Source organism: Schistocerca gregaria, chromosome 7 (assembly GCF_023897955.1).
Source record: "Schistocerca gregaria isolate iqSchGreg1 chromosome 7, iqSchGreg1.2, whole genome shotgun sequence".
Classification (NCBI taxonomy): Eukaryota; Metazoa; Arthropoda; class Insecta; order Orthoptera; family Acrididae; genus Schistocerca; species Schistocerca gregaria.
Genome location: NC_064926.1, coordinates 326,821,825 through 326,835,596, shown reverse-complemented (window position 1 = coordinate 326,835,596; position 13,772 = coordinate 326,821,825). Strand labels below are relative to the sequence as shown.

Here is a 13,772-nt window from a genome sequence, read left to right as displayed (position 1 = left end):
AAATTTAAGAGTGATGGCAAGAAAAATTTACGTGTGTGGGCGGGGGCGGAAGGGGGGGGGGGGAGGATTTGAAAAGTGGAAGGAAGACTGGAGTTTAACGTCCAGTGGACAAGTTCGTCCAAGACGCAGCACAAGCTTGGTTTAACAAAGGATGGAATGGAAGTCGATCGTATCCTGTTTGAAGGAGCAATACGAGAATTTGCCTTGAGCGTTTCAAGCAAATCACGGAAATCCTAAATTTGGACAGCCAGAGGATTTCCTATACAAATTCCAAATTTTTGTTTTAAGCAAAAGTTTTTCTTTACACGTTAGAGCATACGGGTCTCCATTATTGATCTTCTAAAAGGAAAAATATTGTGCAATTTTTACGAGACATCATCGCTGCCATCTGAGGAAGGGCCCAGATCCCAAAATAGTTATGGCGAAATAAGTCATTCATTCAGAAAGTGCAGCTGGTTGCAATTGTTTGTTAAATGATGTTTATTCTCAACGTATCATCGGTTTAAATGGTGAGTTTGAAAGAAGTAAGCCTGTCTTTAGACCAAAGGTTTGACCTGACAGTTTTTTGCAGAAGAATCTTCTGTGTGCCGCACTGCGTCAAATCGGAGTTACAACTCGAGCTTTCAAAAATTACCACGAACTTCTTCGTCAGGAGGTGGGCTGCATCTACCGACGAAGAAGTGGTGGTAATCTTCCAGAGCTTGTGTTTTAATTTCAGTTTGACGCGGTCTCAACAACGAGAAAATTTTTCGAAGGCTGGTTTGAACAAAACGTTGGCTCTGAGCACTATGGGACTTAACATCTGAGGTCATCAATTCCCTAGAACTTAGAACGACTTAAACCTAACTAACCTAAGGGCATTACACACATCCATGCCCTAGGCAGGATTCGAACCTGCGACCGTAGCGGTCGCGCTGTTCCAGGCTGTAGCGCCTAGTACCGCTCGGCCACCCTGGCCGGCGCTGCTTTGAACACTATAGTGGATAATCCGCCCAGATAGCTGTGCGTGTTTGCACGCTGCTTTTGGCATTAGGGAAGGAGGTCCCAGATCGAATCCGCCTGGCGGACTGTCGACGAGGGCCGGTGTTGTGTCCAGCCTGGATGGTGTAGATTTTAGGTGGTTTGACCCATCGGACTAGGTGAATACTGGGCCCTTCGTCCTGGCAGGAAGGGAGGGAGGGAGGAAGGGAGGGAGTGACAAGGAAGGGAGTGGTGAGTGAAGGGGGGAGGGGTTGGACTGATGACAGGAAGGGTGTCCAGTGACCCTCTACCACTGCCACTGTCAAATTCACAAATTAAAACGCCGACCTCGTGAAGACAGAGGATGAACGCCAGGAAAAAGAGAAAGGTGGCTACCATATCTGGACTAAGGAAATGCCGATATTCTTCGTAAGCTAGAGTTAAATTTGACGTGGTCTTTTATACAACCCGTGTTTAAGCTTTTAATTCGTGAATCGTTACAAGACGGCGCTGCCAGGTCCAGCTCGCCCCGCAGCCTCTGCCTGCCGAGGTCGGCCGCGCAGCCGTGCCCCGGCAGAGAGTGCAGACTCGAGACGCGGGAAGCTGTGCCTCATTGGCGCGGCGCGGCCCCACCACGGCAGGCGCGCTCCCGCCCCCCTCCACCACGCACCACCGCCGTCTCATCCCATTGTCTGGCCACGCGTCTCCGTATAAATACTTTCACTGCATATTTTGGGCCGGCATTCATGTTTCGTTAGTCGGACTCGTCCTCACGTGCGCTCATCCCGAGCGTCTGGACCTTTCTCTCCGGCCGGCAGCTGCACAGGTGAGTCCGCGTCGCGCGAGCCGTCGCGTCGCAGCGGCGCGCCGCCCCCGGCGTCTCAGACAGATGACTGCTCCTGCTATTACGTCAACTCGAAACCGAGAGGCAGTGCACCGTCGACAGGACTATCAAGATTTTTGCGAAAATGTCCCGACAATGGTGTGAGCACGAGAGGGGTAACTGTGTAGCAAAACGATATATCGCCTTCGTCTGTGTCACGTTATATTCAACCGGATGAACCCAACACCGACAACATTTCGGAGGCTGTTCAGGGATAATTGCTAAGTATTTTGGTCTAAGGAACCTGTGGCCTCCGGTGTCTATCTACAGACTTGTTGCAGCTCATTCGATTTCTCACCCCCATTTATCTTTATATCGGTATTGCTTTGAAAACGTCAGCGTAACAGTGCAAATGTCGACGGTATATTGTGTGACTTTTGTTTGGAAACAAATTTGTTTCGTCCATTCACAGAAACTGCTCCTCCGAACAGGAACGTCATTTCCTCTTCGCCCTCAAGCTTACATTCAGTACTGCTCGCATCTCTCTCTCTCTCTCTCTCTCTCTCTCTCTCTCTCTCTCTCTCTCCTCTCTCTCTCTTTTGATCTTTTGACAGTACTACGTTAACCCTCATACACACCAGTATAGATAGATTTACTGATGAGGGGTTGACCCATACGTCTCTTGTGCGTGGGTTCACTGAATTCAATGGAATATTTTCACAACGTTGCTATACTGAACTGTTCCCGCAACGACGCCAGCCTCTTCACAGTGTACATGCTTCGTCTGAAGGTTGTTGCACTTCTTTGTGTTTTGAACGATTTGGTAACTGCATATTACTGGTTTCTTTACAGTTAAGAAGGTATTTTCACCAACATAAACATGGTAGTAATAACACGCTGAATAAATCACATTATTACTGTGTAATGAACTATCAGAGACCATGTGCCCGTGATACCGAAACAGAAAACACGCCCAAAAAATTACTTAATTTTAGAATGACACTAACAAATAACATTTTCCAACATAATCGCTTTTATTTACGTTGTAATTTTTGCATAATGCTGGCGTCAGACTCAAACACACTAGTCTGTGGTATGTGCTTGTGCACATAAACTTGACGCGATCTTATGCCCTTCTAAATGTGATTTTTTGTTACTATAGGCTCAGACGCGGAAATGTGTGTGATACTTGAGAAAATGAACGGGAGCAAGACGATACATTCTGTTCTATTACTATTCCTATCATTGTCGATAGCCTTTGTTTACATCTTCATACCTCCACAATGCTACCACCGTCTTCACCTCTGACGTTACAGAACAGTCCGACCTCTATCGCAACGATACGTAAGGAGACACAGAAGCAATATGACAGACTTAGGAAAACACCCTTCATTTCTCTTGCTTGTTATCAACAATAACATTATAACAAGTGAGACTGTTTCCGATGAATAGGCTTGTAGTTGTGACCGAAACATCGATGGCAAAATACACTTCAGGAATTTGTACAAATCCTTTTACGTGTACCGCTGCGTTTTATATCAGTAAACATAAATGCGATGAATAATTCCTGTTTCTAAACAATAATACCATGGCACAAAGGGTTTCCAAAAATACAGATGGAATAGCATTGCCGAGAAAGAGCGAAAACTGGTTGTGTACCTTGGATGTTACTTTGATTTATTGACAATATATTTCGCTAACTACATAGATTACGAAACAGGAGCTAAGTATTATACGCTTGATGAACAAGTAAAAATGGCTTGAAGTTTATGAAATAAAAGTAAATATGCTCAATAATTGAGAGCGTTGCGTACAGCGTATCCAAAATGTAGTGTGTGTTTGAGTAGAGCGCGAAACTTAGACACGGTTGTGGAACTCTAGTGCGGTGTGCTCTTCGCTTCAGCCGCTGATTCGTTTAAGTAGAGTTAACTGCACGACATTTTGTCGGTAAATGAGTCATTTGCTTTGGCTGCAGTTTTTGATGACAAACCCAATATCTCTGTTGCCACCAAGAACAAAGGTATATTACTACGTTTAGAATCATCTCAATGAACATGTCCATCTACACGGTAGGTTCTTGAATAAGCCTGTTATATGTATACAACAGCGCTACAGCATCCGTTAATGTAGGAATAGACAACATATGAAAGTCGTTTACTGTGTTTCAATGGAACCTTGTTTAACGACAGTGTGTGTGATACTGAAGCCTCACGTTCTATCCCAATGTTATCAGTTTCCGTTTTAATGAACCGGGAGAAACTGACTGAATCTCATATTACTTGTGACGTCTCCAGTCACTTTTAATGTTAAGTAGCTAGTGTACACGATGTGTCTCGAAGCGAGACGCGTGTTGAATATTAACCAACAATTTCTTCGATCACTTTTACACTGTACGATTAATCGTTAAAGGATCGGATGCTATGTATTTTATCGGATCTTAAAACAGTGTTATCGTAATCAATAATGAAACATCAAGGAAAGCTTACTGGAAAAGGAACAGAGCAAAATGCAGTCCTTAATTCTTGTGTTCTGGACACTGATCGAAACTATTAAGGAAGTATCCAGAAAGTATCCGTATCGGGACACATCTTCATGACAGCAGGTAGCGTTTATAGTGCAGAAGTTCAAGGATCCAGCTCGCTGAAATCCATTCGGTTAAAAAAATGGAGTCGCATTCGGACGGACGACGGTTCAAATCCCCGTCGCACCATACAGATTTAGATTGTCTGAGGTTTTCCCTGAATCACTTAAAGCAAGAACACAACCGAGTACATTCTTTACTTTTCCCCATTCCGCCCGTCAGCTCCGTCCCTAATGTCGCCGGCATCTACGGGACGTTAAACTGCAATCTTCCTGCCTTCGACCTCCAATTCTGAGACTGGTTTTCCGCGTAAATCGCTTCCGGCGAATGCCGAAGAGCTTTATCGACAACGGTGCTTCCTTATACACTCCGAGGCAGAATCCGTCTCTAACAAGAACCACGGATTCAGGAGGGGGAGGGGGGGGGGGGGTGTTAGCGCACAAACTACATTATGTGCCGTGTGACTGTGCCGACTGATGTGAACAGAGAGAACGCAGAGTGTTAAGCCCGGTGCCAGCAGATTGCCTAATCCTCTCCAACAACACCGACGGGACTGCACACTACAACATGCCCTTATGATCCACGGATCGTCATTTTTCAGTCAGTACGTTCCTACAGCATACTGGGCAGAAGCTTGGAATTTATCTTAAAACACAATTTTGTTTCGGAGTTCATAGGCTATTATCTTTCTGATTGAAGAGAGGTAATGGAAAACGTTCCATGTGTCATTTTTCCAGAAAACGCGTTTACATTGCTGCTATGTTCTCGGTAGTCTGTTGCTCCAAGTGCCCCCTGTTGCACGCCCCTAAATTTACTCCAAACGCCAAATCATGGAAAAAAATGTTTCGAACATTCATTAGCAGATGTGCCAAATAGTGCTTCCCGCCAGTGTATCGAGAGCCATGTGTCAACGTCTCCGCCATTTAGTACATGCACAGTCTGTGTGGTAAACGGCGTGCATTTAAGTTTTGCTTGTATCAATAAAACAGCTTTGTAATACAAGGAGAGAATTAGGGTTTCAAAAATAGTAAAAAATGTTTGAGAAGTGAAGAAACAAAAAGAAAAACTATAAAATGTTATGAAAAGGCATTTATTCCTTAACAGCAAGGAAGAAAACCAAAAGATATCAGCAACGGTTTTTTCTAACTACAGTTCTGATAATTAAATGATTATTTCTGTATTTCTGCTTTTGTATTATTGCGAATAAAACGTGGAGCCTCAGTATCAACAGCACTTGAATCAGGAACTTTCTTGTTGGTTGTCAGAGCCAGTTAGTTCATTAATACGGCACCTACAACGTTCTTAATGTATGATTCATTTTCTAATTTGTCTCATTATTTTTTGCAGTAATGAGGTGAACAGCATAATTTTATAGTATCAGAACATCTTCTCAGATTTTTGGATACAAATAAGTTTTGAGGAAAAAAGAGATACACTGTTTTGAGTCTTTTACAAGTGTGAGGTTTGGCACTCAGAACGTTTGATATTTCCACTCTTCAATTCTCCACACAGTTTGCTGTTTACTTAATTTGCAGTCGATTTCTATGCATTTTGTGGCTTCGTCTTCGGCACTTAGGCATTAGTTTTCAGTCTTAGATTTACCACATTAATTGATACGGTGGTCCATCAACAAGAAATCCTTGCAGTATTTTTTCTTTAATTCCAGTCCATCAAAAAAGATTGTCATTAGATCATCAGTTTCAGCATATAATGACCGAGCGAGGTGGCGCAGTGGTTAGCACACTGGACTCGCATTCGGGAGGACGACGGTTCAATCCCGCGTCCGGCCATCCTGATTTAGGTTTTCCGTGATTTCCCTAGATCATTTCAGGCAAATGCCGGAATGGTTCCTTTCAAAGGGCACGGCCGATTTCCTTCCCCATCCTTCCCTAATCCGAGCTTGTGCTCCGCCTCTAATGACCTCGTTGTCGACGGGACGTTAAACACTAATCTCCTCCTCCTCAGCATAAAATGAGGATCTTCAGATCTGATTAAAAAAGACGAAGCATTGTATTATTCTAATATAATGAAGTGAAAGTGGAATATTTATTTTTATTTTATTTTATAGTATCAGAAGATCTTCTCAGGTTTTTGGGTACAAATAAGTTTTGAGGAAAAAAGAGATACACTGTTCTGAGTCTTTTACAAGTGTGAGGTTTGGCACTCAGAACGTTTGATATTTCCACTCTTCAATTCTCCACACAGTTTGCTGTTTACTTAATTTGCAGTCGATTTCGATGCATTTTGTGGCTTCGTCTTCGGCACTTAGGCATTAGTTTTCAGTCTTAGATTTACCACATTAATTGATACGGTGGTCCATCAACAAGAAATCCTTGCAGTATTTTTTCTTTAATTGCAGTTCATCAAAAAAGATTGTCATTAGATCATCAGTTTCAGCATATAATGACGATCTTCAGATCTGATTAAAAAAGACGAAGCATTGTATTATTCTAATATAATGAAGTGAAAGTGGAATCTTCAATAGATATAAAAAAATAGCTTGGCGTCATCGAACAGATATAATATTTACAGTGCCAATAAGGCCACAGTGCCGATAGAAGCGTTATGTGAATGCTTCTACCGTTCGTAGATATGCGGAAAGAAAGTTTGAGGGCTACAGTCCGGCGGTAAGTTTGCTGTGAACAATAGTGCAGTGGACACAATGGTCAGGTATTGTTGAGTGCTTGGCTCTATATTATTATATCCTTTCGACGATGCGAAATTAATCTGGATTAGATCGACTGACGATACCACTTTGGTTTAATTATCGTAGGCTGGTACGAGGTTTCGTCTGTTTTAATCAGATTTGAGGACAGTCATAACGGACTGAAACCTATAGTCTGACCACATTTCTTATTATCATAGACTGAAATTAAACAAATCCTATCTTCCTGGATCACTGGTCTTAATCGCGATCACGCCGTCCGTTAAAGATTTTCCAAGTTTGATTTTTTTTTTTTTCTGGAGTACAAGCGACGTCAGCGCAGTAACTTCGGTGGCATTTTGAACTAACAACTGTAAACAACAGATGCGCATTCGACCAGACTGTTGTGAGCAGGCATAGTGTTAAGTGGTGTACATGCCCTGTAATCTGTCAAAGTTGTTGTGCCACAAATATGAACTGAGCAGCGTCTCGAAATCAAATGTTCAAGACATTCTGCAGAATGTTTTGAAGAAGGGAAACATGTGTACATAGTTTGTACCGCACTTCTTGGTCCTGAGCAAAAGCAACAAGCGGACGCCTTCCGCGACTCGACTGAAATGCAAAATGCGCGCAGTTATTATCTGGAAACAACTTCACAGGTTACGACACCATTTCTTACCAGTACGAACCTACCACAAACCGAAATACTGCAGAAAATCGCTCTGACGATATAACCGATATTCGAGCCAATGTGACTTATATATATAGGACACAGCATTGAAACCAGAGCCTTGACGTTTCTCTGCGTTTAATTAAGCCAGTCCCAAAACTTTTTGAAACGACGGGGTAATTCACAGCTTTTAAAAATACCCTTGCAGGTCAGCTTCATTTCTGTACCTGTGATTACTTGAAGATGATGCAATAAATGTCTTCGAAAGCTGTTGTACATAAACAAAAAACACAGCTGACAGGAAAGTTAGTGTAAAAATAGACTGTGTTCTAAAACAAAATACTTTACAGGTGCAGTCCTAATTATCCAACCTCATGGAACCAACACTTTGGCGTTTCAAGGGTCAAACGACATAACATGTCCTTTCTGTGTCGCGCAGACTGCTGTGTTTAAACGTTGTTTCTCGACAAGACTCAAGTAGTTATTTCCGAGCTGGTCTCAAGATGCGAGTACTCTAAAACACACTAGTCAGTGGCCACGAAAAACACTGCGTCGGCTGAGCGCGTCGAAGGGCGGCGAAATAGGTCGGGGAAGCCCCGTGGCGCGAGGCAGCGACAGTGTTTTGTTAGCCTGGCTGTTAGACGCGCGCTACGGAAAGTGAAACCCGCGCGCGCGCGTCTGGACTCGTTTCTCCTTTGCCGCCTGCAGCTGCCGCGCGTGTTGCCTGCCTTCCACTTCACGGAATGAGCCAACCGCATTCTGAGCGTCCTTCCTCCCACTTACGTCGCTGATACGTGCTCGCCATAGGTCAAAGGGTTCCATGCTCGGTAAGTCACATCACTAGATGAGTGGAAAAACCTCATTCTCAATTAGCATAAAATAATTCCTGTTCACACAATATCTCTTTTCATAATCTCTTGTTACAAAAGTAAAACAGCTATTGTAACATATTTACAACTCGTGTATTCCGTAGGTATTGAAATACCGGGACAAAAAAAGTGACGCATGCAGGAGACATGCAGAAGACACTATCGTCGGGTATGTAAATGATTACAGTTTCATACCTCTGTGATAGATAGAACGGCCACCAGAGTGCATTAGTGTTGATCGAGTTAAGTAGTGTTGTGTTATCAGCCCTGGTCGAATCACGGAATATATCGATTTGTCGGGCATTCATTTGTGACAGTGGCCCAATGTTGGACGCCTCACCACCACAGTGGAGGATAGCCATATTGTGCACCAGGCATATCGTGACCCCTTCGCAGATGCGCCTGTCATTCGAGAACAAGCAACGACTTCCCTGCAACGCTCTGTGTCGCCCCACACCATTGATCGAAGACCAGCAGCAGCCGGACTACGCTGCAATTTGCAAAACACTAATAGTGGCTGCGGCTGGAGCAGTGTCGTACTTAGGAAGCCTGGACTGCTAATGAATGGCGTCGAATTGTGATCAGCTATGAATCACGGTTCTGCACTACCCTGGCAGAACGGCGAAATGACTCGATATGATTCGTTTTCGGGTGTGGCATAAATCCTTACAAGTCCTCGAAATGACGCAACGCGTGCAATATGTCAACGTACACTGAAGCGCCAAAGAAACTGGCATAGGCATGTGTATTCAAATACAGAGATATGTAAACAGGAAGAATACGGCGCTGCGGTCGGCAACGCCTATATAAGACAACAAGTGTCTGGCGCACTTGTTAAAACGGTTACTGCTGCTTCAATGGCAGTTTATCAAGATTTAAGTGAGCTTGAACATGGTTTTATAGTCGGCCCACGAGCGATGGGACACAGCATTTCCGAGGTAGCGATGAAGTGGGGACTTTCTCGTACGACAATTTCACGAGTGTACCGTGGGTATCGGGGATCCGGCAAAACATCAAATCTCGGACATCGCAGCTGCCGGAAAAAGATCCTGCAAGGGCGGTGCCAACGACGACAAGAGAATCGTTCAACGAGACAGAAGTGCAACCCTTCCGCAAATTGCTGCAGATTTCAATGCTGGGCTATCAGCAAGTGTCAGCGTGCGATCCATTCAACGGAACATCATTGATATGGGCTTTCGGAGCCGAAGGCCCTGTTGTGTACCCTTGAGGACTACAAGACACAAAGCTTTACGCCTTGCCTGGGCCCTTCAACACCGACATTGGATTCTTGATGACTGGGAACATGTTGCTTGGTCGGCCGAGTCTCGTTTCAAATTGTATCGAGCGGATGGACGTGTACAGGTATGGAGACATCCTCAGGAATTCACGGACACTGCAGGTCAGCAGGCGACTGTTCAAGCTGGTGGAGGCTCTGTAATGGTGCGGGGCGTGTGCAGGTGAAGTGATACGGAACCCCCCGATACATCTAGATACGACGCTGACAGATGACACGGACGTAAGCATCCTGTGTGTGATCACCTGCATCCATTCACGTCCATTGTGCATTCCAGTGGACTTGGCTAATTCCAGCAGGACAATGCGACACCCTACACGTCCAGAATTTCTACAGAGTTGCTCCAGGAACACTCTTCTGAGTTTAAACACTTCCGTTAACCAGAAAACTCTCCAAGCATGAACATTATTGAGCATTGCAACATGCTCTTCAGAAGAGATCTCCACCCCCTCAAACTCTTACGGATTTATGGACAGCCCTGCAGGATCCATGGTGCCAGTTGTCTCCAGCACTATTTCAGACATTAGTCGAGTCCATGCCACGACGTTTTGCGGCACTTCTGCGTGCTCGAGGGGGCCTTACACGGTATTAGGCAGATGTTCCTGTTTCTTTGGCTTTCAGTGTATTTCTAGAGTTGCGATTGCGATATATTGCATAGATATTTCCATTGCCGACGGGAACTGCCGATCGCCTGCTGACGGACTTGAAATATTTTTTCAGCCACGGGATGATACTCAAGATTCGTTATACCACTAACCCTCGACACGTGGGAGGGTGGCGTTGGCGTTATGAAAGCCCGCCTTAAGTCTTCGGCCCTTTTCATGTGGCCGATGCTCTGAATATGGCACCGTTGGACGCGTACAATAACATCGGCACTGTTTGAGGAACTAATGCCATATTCTTATGTGCCACCTGCCCCAGTCGGTAACATGTCGCCGAATACTTGTACCCATTACACCGTTTCTTGTAGACTATAGCTACGTTCAACTTGAGCTTCCGTCGCCCGTAAACCCGACAGTGCGAAATATTTATCGTCTCTTCATGACAGGAACGTGATGGAACAGCGATATACGATGTGAGCCTGGCCCACACTCTCTCATTCTGTGAGCCCTTCGTTCTTGAACTCGGCGGCTCGATCCTCGTTGTGTCACAAGTACGTCACACGGGCCATACTCCACGTCATAAACATGGCTGATCCGCCACTTTGCACATATTGCCGGCTGATGAATACGGATGAACACCGTTTAGTGTGTGGAAAGGAGATGGAAGTGTTGACTTTGACACATCGTCTCGCAGTCTTTCTTAACCGCACCACGTACACAGAGGTTACACAGGCGGTAATTCGTTACCCCAGATGTAACATTTGTTTTTGTTACCAAGATTTGACATACTTCCCCGACAAAAAAACCAGTGCGATCTCTTGGATCGCAGGGATGGCGGTGCGTTGCACATGTAACGAAAATGGAGTGGAAAAGCTGCAATTTTGAACGTAATAACATGAACAAAACGAGAAGATACAGCGCTAAACGAAATATGAAACACATTATGTCAATTTTTAATAAGAGTATCCATGGAGCCTTCAAACAGTTGGATTGTAGCAGCTCTGAGAAGTTTTGTTGTGTAGTTAGTTTTGATTGGATACACCAACGAATCCTTACGGACTGTGAATTCTGAGAAGCCACCTGGCCCTTTTCTGTTGGATAGCTGGAGATTCAGATATTCTTTTATTTGGCGTAATGCTGCAAGGCAGTAATTTTCATTTATTGCAGAAGTGTTTGTTGATTATTTTGTTGCAATTTTCTTTCTTTTGTGACATTTTGTAATTTCTTTAATGTGGCTCCTTGTGAAAAGTACGGAATATACTTCAGACACTTTCTGTTTGTAAGAAATTAAAAAAAGTATCATACTAGCCTTACAAAGGTTAGCGTCACTGCTTTGGATCCGCAAGGAGCCAGGTTAGATTCCTGTTGCCCCTCAGATTTTTTTCTGAAGTAGGGAGAGCAGGAAAGGCGTTTAAGTTTACGTCAATACAACGTAGCAGCAAAAATACACCATTAAATTTGTAGATGCGAAATTTCATTCACCGGACTGCCACCTCATAAAGCGACCATGGAATTAACCCAGATGTTCATCGAGACCAACTAACAGAGGGATCGACCTGAATGTCCCTTCGCCAATTTTATTCATAAAGACAGGGTGCATATGGCACGGCTAGGACTTCATCATATGTAAACGCAACTCTCAGCTGTTTTCGAGGAAATAGACTTTTTAAAATTTTAGTCGGGCTTACATAAAGTGATTCAGTTGCGCTACCGATGTTGTTTATGCAACCCGCAATGTTATATATGGCCTTCAAAAACCACGCGCGAGATTTTCATATTTTCTCGCTCGCTACGCGCCCACAGAAAAAATGAACGGGAGCTTTTCGTAGGAAATGTATTGTAGTCAATTTTTATATCGGTATAAGTTTTCGCTAGAGGCTTCAGTTTTCGAGTTATTTAAGAGAAACGTACAAATGTGACTTTCGAACGCACCTCCACTATCACAGTTATCCGTCAGTAGTCAGATTTCTAACATGTTGTTCGTAGCACACCCTCTTAGTTACTCTATAAAATTTAGGACTCCGCGAATTGTTTCCCACATTCAACCATTTTTGATGTTCTTTGACTGGTCTTATTACGCCACCGACTTAGTCGAGCAATTAAAAATTATGAAATTGACGTTTGTGTAAATATTACATAACACTTCTGTGAATTTTAACAGCTTAAAATAAACAATTGCATCGTTAGATTCGTCGGGCCACCTGGCTACGAAACTACTGGGCTTGTAAGGGTTAACCCTGAACCGAATTGTCAACGCAATTGGTCCTGGCGTAACATTTACAAAAGTCGTTTTCTTTTTCATTACCGTCAGGGGCACGCTTAAATTCGTAATGTTAACGGAATAGCAGACTGTGCTGATGACGCAATAGGCCAATCAACAGAGACCAAAGGAAGGTCGAATATCGGGAATGATTCCTGCAGTAGGAAATTTTTATACAGTGGCAGGAGAAATCTTGACTGGTGAGGGATGAGTGTGGGGGTAGAGGTGCATTTGAATAAATCGAAAACCGTGTCCTTCAGTAAAAACGTATTCCAGTATAAAATTTATCTACTTTAAATTTACTAAATTTACTATAAAAAGATCCTGTTCTTTTTTCTGTAGGACTAATAATTGGCCCTCAGCGAGTGATAGAATATGAAAAACTCGCGTTTGGTTTTTGAAAGAATGATATGCACCGAGGTGACGAAAGTCATGGGATAGCCTTTTGCACATATACAGATGGTGGTAGTATCTCGTACACGAGGTATAAAAGGGCAGTTAATAGGCGAAGATGTTATTTGTACTCAGGTGATTCATGTGAAATGATTTCCAACATGTGCATGACCACACGACGGGAATTAATAGACACTGAACACGGAATGGTAGGTAAAGCTAGACGCATCGGACACTTCATTTCGGAAACCTTTAAGGAATGTAATATGCAGAGATCCACAGTGTCAAGGGTGTGCCGAGAATACCGAATTTCAGGCGTTACCTCTCTCCGCGCGGAATGCAATGGCGAAGGCCTTCACTTAATAACTGAGAACAGCGAAGATTGCGTAGAGTTGTCAGTGCTAACAGACAAGCAACACTACGTGAAACAACCGCAGAAATCAATGTGGAACACAAGACGAACGTATCAGTTCAGACAGGGGCGGCGAAATCCGGCTCTAGTTGCGAGTGTAACAGGAAAGGAAATGACTAGTAATGGTACAAAGTACCCCGCGCCATGCACCGGACGTTGGCTTTCGGAGTATGTATGTAGATGTAGTAATAGATATAGATCCCGTATGAGGCTAGCAGCAATAGCACGGAACGATAAAGTAGTTTGGATAGGCTACGATCTTGC

At 43.9% G+C, this 13,772-nt stretch overlaps 1 protein-coding gene across 2 annotated transcripts in view; it reads left to right on the top strand.

The window, feature by feature from the left end:
* The first annotated feature begins 1,714 nt into the window (after window positions 1-1,714).
* Window positions 1,715-13,772, top strand: part of LOC126282270 (mucin-2-like) — a 237,250-nt gene continuing 225,192 nt past the window's right edge. For both annotated transcript variants that reach the window (XM_049981882.1, XM_049981881.1), the window contains exon 1: window positions 1,715-1,786. The gene's annotated coding sequence lies outside the window, so the exon portion shown is untranslated. The remainder of the gene's footprint in view (window positions 1,787-13,772) is intronic.